The 6,086-nt window shown below is 41.8% G+C and overlaps 1 non-coding gene across 1 annotated transcript; it reads left to right on the top strand.

Annotated features, from left to right (window-relative positions):
- The first annotated feature begins 5,472 nt into the window (after positions 1 to 5,472).
- On the top strand, positions 5,473 to 5,591 carry LOC115216881. Its single transcript, XR_003882124.1, has one exon. It is a non-coding gene; the product is annotated as a 5S ribosomal RNA (ribosomal RNA).
- The last annotated feature ends 495 nt before the right edge of the window (positions 5,592 to 6,086 follow it).

Below are 6,086 nucleotides of genomic sequence, written 5' to 3'. Positions count from 1 at the left end.
CACGGGTAGCAGTCGTAAACAATTGTCATGGAAACTGAAATGCAAGTGCATTTTGAGGAGGTTTTGGGTATAAAAATCAACTTGAACCATGTTCCTGGCATTCGTAATTTGGACGCATCAGGTATGACCCGGTTGTCAGCAGCGCAGAAAGACGAAGCTGCTGGCTGGTTGCATGCAGGGTCGCGTGCCCTGGTTGTTGCGAAAGGTTACAAATGTCCATGTCAGCACCATCTATCACCTGCAACAGCAATACAACAACCCCAACTGCTGACCATACCCACAGAGGGCGCTGCCTCAGGTGACTACACCCATGCAGGACCACTTCATCCACCTGCAACACCTCCGTGATTGCTTCAGACTGGCCAGCATGACAGCTCGCAAGACAATTGGCACTGGACAGTGGCTCATCAGTGACGACATGATACATCATTGACTGGCCGCCAACAACCTGTGTTGCCTTCATCCTGTCCTCACTGCCTGCCACCGTCAGGCATGACTGCAGTGGGCTACACAGCACCAACATTGGTGGCATCAACAACGGAGGTTGATAGTCTTCTCTGACGAGAGCCAGTACTGTGTTTCCACTTTGGATGGAAGAGTGAGGATATGGCATAGGAGGGGGTGAACGCTACAGAGATGCATGTGTCATGGAGAGAGAGAGAGATGTGGGGTGGCCAAAGCATCATGGTCTGGGGTGCTATAGACCTGAATTAAAGAACTGTGTTCCAAAATGTTGGTGCAGGCAGAGGGAATGGCATCACACTGCAGTGCTACGTTGACCAGATCCTAAGACCTCACACCGTGCACTTCTTCACGTGTCACCGTAGCCACGTGTTCCAGCAGGACAATGCTCCCTCCCAGATGGGTCACCATGGACTTCCTGTATCAGCTCAACACCAGATCCCTGCTGTTGCCAGTTCTCAGCCCGGATTTGAACCTAATTGAACACCTGTGGGATGAAATCCAGAAACGGCTGAACCAGGTGGTCCCAAAAGCTGGCAACTCATGTGGAACTGGAAGCAACTTTCCTCAGGGTGTGGGCACAGGTGGCAATGGCTTTTGTGAACCGCCTCAAGCACTCCATGTGCCAACAGTGCATGGTTGTTTTGAACACCCAGGGAGGGAATACACAGTATCGAACACGTCACGCCCTACAATCTCAATGAGCTGGATCTGCCCACAACCAGAACACATGACAATGACCCATAGACTGTGGTCAAAGTGGATCCAAGAAATTGACTTTATCAGATTTATCAAAATCCATTTCTGACATAATGAAATTAAAACATATTTCACAGCCACACACGTCTTGCGTTTCTTTTGTGGTTCAGTGTGTGTATGTACATGGTTTTGTATGTGTCTCTCTCTATATATGCATTAGTGCATGTATGTGTTTGTGTATATGTGGATGTGTTTGTGTGGATGTGTGTATGTATGTACATACACGATTGTGTATGCATTTATAAATATGTGTGCATGTGTGTGTATGTAAGTATGTATGTACATTATTGTGTGTGTGTATCTCTCTCTCTCTCTCTATATATATATATATATATATATATGTATGTATATATACTGTGTTCGGCAAAATGCTTAATGGAATTTCACCCATCTTTACGTTCTGAGTTCAAATGGCACTGAGGTCAACTTTGTCTTTCATCTTTTCAAGGTTCATAAAACAAGGACCAGTTGAGCACTGAGGTCGACATAATTGACTTACTCCCTCTCCAAAATTTTAAACCAATATCACATGATCTCACAAGGTGGCAAGCTGGCAGAATTGTTACCACGCAGAGCAAAATGCTTAGCGGCATTTCATCTGTCTTTACGTTCTGAGTTCAAATTATGCCAAAGTCAACTTTGCCTTTCATCCTCTCAGGGTCGATAAAACAAGTATCAGTTGAGCACTTGGGGTTGATGCAATCGACTTCACCCCTTCCACGAAGTTGCTGGCCTTGTGCCAAAATTCCAAATCAATATTACATGATTTTACAAGGAGGTGAGCTGGCATAACCATCACCATGCTGGGCAATATGCTTAGCGCCATTTCGTTTTATCTTTATGTTCTGAGTTTCAATGCCACCAAGGTTGACTTTGCCGTTCATCCTTTCGGGATCATTAAAATAAGTACCAGTTAAGCACTGGGATTGATGTAATCAACTCCCTTAGAAATGCTGGCCTTGTGTCAAAATTTGAAAGCAATATTACATGATTTCACAAGAAGAATTTTATTCTGTTTAGAAGTCATCAGCATGACATACCCTGAGATATATTAATTATACTTTTTATAAACTAAGACATTTCTTAAAAAAGGAACCTTCTGTGCTTTGAGTTCAAATTCCAAAGGGACAGACTTTGACTCAGATCCTTTCAGGAAAGATTAAAAAAAAAAAACCTATCCAGGAAAGTGGATTGGTAGAACTGTAAGAATAAAACAGGCTAAATCTAAGTATGTGTGTGTACGTCTGTATGTATGTTTGAATGTCTTTGTGTGCACAAGTGTGTGTGTGTGTGTGGTGTGTATGTGTGTGCATGCACGCTTCACTTAGCACAATATTTCAAAATGTTGGAGAAGCTGATTAAATTATACCGATATTAAAGCCACAGGATCCAACTTACTTCATAATCTCCATTTGATCAGAGACTACAGACAGAAGTACTTTTGCACCAATTGCATATGGCTATCACGACGTTGCTTGTGCTTTCTGTTTTGTAATGACTCTTGAGAATTCAAACTGAAGAAGCCAGCTGTTCTGGATATGTTTGTGTCGATACAACATTTCAGTCAGCGCCTGTCATTTAGGAAAGATATAGTGAACTCATTTCAGTATGGCTGTATGGTTAAAGCATTCTGCATTCCAATCACTTGGTTTCTGGTTCAGTCCCCCTGCACAGTACTTTGGTCAATGACAGTCAAAGATATGCATCGTTAATTTCAGTTTTATTCTCCTGCCCTGCTCAGCACCTGAGATGTCAAGCTTCCTCAACAAGGTTTAGTTGGCTGCTACTTTTGCATATCCATTCCATATAACATTGACTGTCTTTGAGTTATTCTGAAAAGTCTGCTGCCGAGTGAACTTCAATCTGCCTCTTTTTACATGGATAGTTAGGGGGCTCTGAAAGGGGTCTCAAGGAGTAGTGTCTTTGCCTTCCCCAAGACACCTGAAGAAGGCTGGAGGGTATATCAGCTGAAATGTTGTGTTAACAACAAGCAAGATGAGGACAAATATCCATTGAATGTAAATAATGTAAATAATGTACATAATTCCTTCATCTCTTAAATATAGAACTGTATTATCTAATTGGTACGGAGCCGACATTAGACTTCAATGGAGACATATAGAGAATCTCCATCAAAAACTAGCTCGTCTTTCAAACCATCTAACTTTCTTATGTAGAATAATAATAATAATAATAATAATAATAATATAATAATAATAATAATAATAATAATAATAATAATAATAATGATAACAACAACATTGAAAAATACCTTAGGGATGAGAACCCAGGTTCAAATTTTCCCCAAGACACCTGAAGAAGGCTGGGGGGTATAACAGCCGAAACGTTGTGTTAACAACAAACATCCTGTCTCTTGTTCAGACATAACCAATCTACGATAACATTATCTAGTGTTATTTGAGGGAGATTCAGCTGCTGTTTCTTGTATGCATAGTGACCATGTTGAGGCTCCTTCATTAGTTTATTGCTATCATTGTTGTTGTTGTTGTTGTTGTTGTTGCAGTTTCCTGTGCAACCATGCTGTTGTTGTTCACATCGTTAGTACTTTTGCAGTTGTTACTGCTAATGCAGATGTTAAAAACATCTGCACACATGCAACACAGAAGCGCACATAATATACATTCTCTCGTGCTCACCCCCCTCCACTCATACACGCATATATCCACCACCAAGATTTATACACTCACACTTACACAATCCACACACACACACGCACACACACACACACACACATATAAACTCACATACTCACGCTCTTTCTCGTACATGCACATATACACATACAAACGCACGTGCACATTCATACGCACTCACAAATCCACGCAAACATGCATACGCACACATACACATACACACATGCACACACTCACACACATGCACACACTCACACACGTGCACACACTCTCACATGCATACACACGCACACATACACACACCCTCACATACACACAAACACACACACACATGCTTGTACACACTCTCTTTTACAGATACACATACATACACACTCTCTCTGTCTTTCTCTCTCTCTCTCTCACACACACCCTACACACATCCTATACATACACACACACCAATTCACACATATAAACTCACACACTATCTCATACATGCATATATACACATACAAACACACATGCACATTCATACGCACTCACAAATCCACACAAACATGCATACACACATATACGCATACACACATACACACACTCACATACTTGCACACACTAACACACATGCACACACCCTCACATACACACACACACACACCCATGCTTGTACACACTCTCTTTTACAGATACACATACATACACACTCTCTCTGTCTTTCTCTCTCTCTCTCTCTCTCACACACACACGCCCTACACACACATCCTATACACACACACACACACACTGTTTCCTGCCTTCACTTCCGTCTTCTCGTTAGCAGAATCGAAAGTAAACATTTTTGCTTCAGTGAAGCTCAACAAAGAAACACAAACAAACACAGAATCTCCTACCATAGCGACAAGATTTTACAAGGAACTGCCATTCTATAGATTCTTTGGAGAGTTCTATGCCAAAACAAACAAAAATTTCTCACTTAAACTATTCTTTCTGACATCAACAGTTCAAAATACAATGCTAAAAAAAGAAAACTGCATTTGATAAGACCAAAGATGAAAACATAACGACAATCAATCGTACCATTCTCTCGTTATGTCTGCTCTGCAACTCTTAGAATATGGATTCTACGTTTGTCATTCATCACGTTGCTTTTCTGGATTCCCATGACTCTCTGTTGCCATCCACTTCCATTATTAGGAATTTGAATTGGGAGTGTAGTGGGTAAGATTCTTGGCCACTACTTCTGGTCTGATCTGAGGGTAGCCCTTAAAAGGACGGTTATCACAATTAGATCCGATCCAAGAATAGTCCTAAAAAGGACTGTTATCGCAATTAGATCGGATCTGAGAGTAGTCCTAAAAAGGACTGTTATCGCATTCAGATCAGACTTGAATTAGCCCTGAAAAGGACTGTGGTCGTAATCAGCAAAACTGGACAGACGAAAGCAGTAGTTGAAAGGATGAGCAGACAAGAGGTGTAAGTTTATACAGCGATTTATTTCAGGTGTGAAAGAGCAGTACAAAGGTTCGAGGCAGCGTGAGTGGCGAGCGTGGCAGGCGAGAGGGACACGATTTACATCAGTCGAGTGCCAAAGGAGCTTTGAATCTTTCATTAGCAGATTGCTTATGGCCATATCATGTTGAAAGCACTGGTTCTCGTCCGATCACCGAAGTTAAGCAACGTCGAGCCTAGTTAGTACTTAGGTGGGTGACCGCTTGGGAAACCTAGGTGCTGTAAGTGTCACTAGGTGCAGGAGTGGCTGTGTGGTAAGTAGCTTGCTTACCAACCCCATGGTTCTGGGTTCAGTCCCACTGCGTGGCACCTTCTATAGCCTCGGGCCGACCAAAGCTTTGTGAGGGGATTTGGTAGACGGAAACTGAAAGAAGCCCATCATATATATGTATATATATATATATATATATATATATATATATATTATATATATATATATATGTATGTATGTGTGTGTATATGTTTGTGTGTCTGTGTTTGTCCCCCTAGCATCTCTTGACAACCGATGTTGGTGTGTTTACGTCCCCTGTAACTTAGCGGTTCAGCAAAAGAGACTGATAGAATAAGTACTAGGTTTACAAAGAATAAGTCATGGGGTCGATTTGCTCGACTAAAGGTGGTGCTCCAGCATGGCTGCAGTCAAATGACTAAAACAAGTAAAAGAGTAAGAGAGTAACCATGGACACTGCCCCTGTGGATGCCTTGCAGTTACTCTCTTGACAG

Source organism: Octopus sinensis, linkage group LG10 (genome assembly GCF_006345805.1).
Source record: "Octopus sinensis linkage group LG10, ASM634580v1, whole genome shotgun sequence".
NCBI lineage: Eukaryota > Metazoa > Mollusca > Cephalopoda > Octopoda > Octopodidae > Octopus > Octopus sinensis.
The sequence above is the reverse complement of the archived record's forward strand: the minus strand, read 5'-3'. Positions and strand labels throughout refer to the sequence as shown.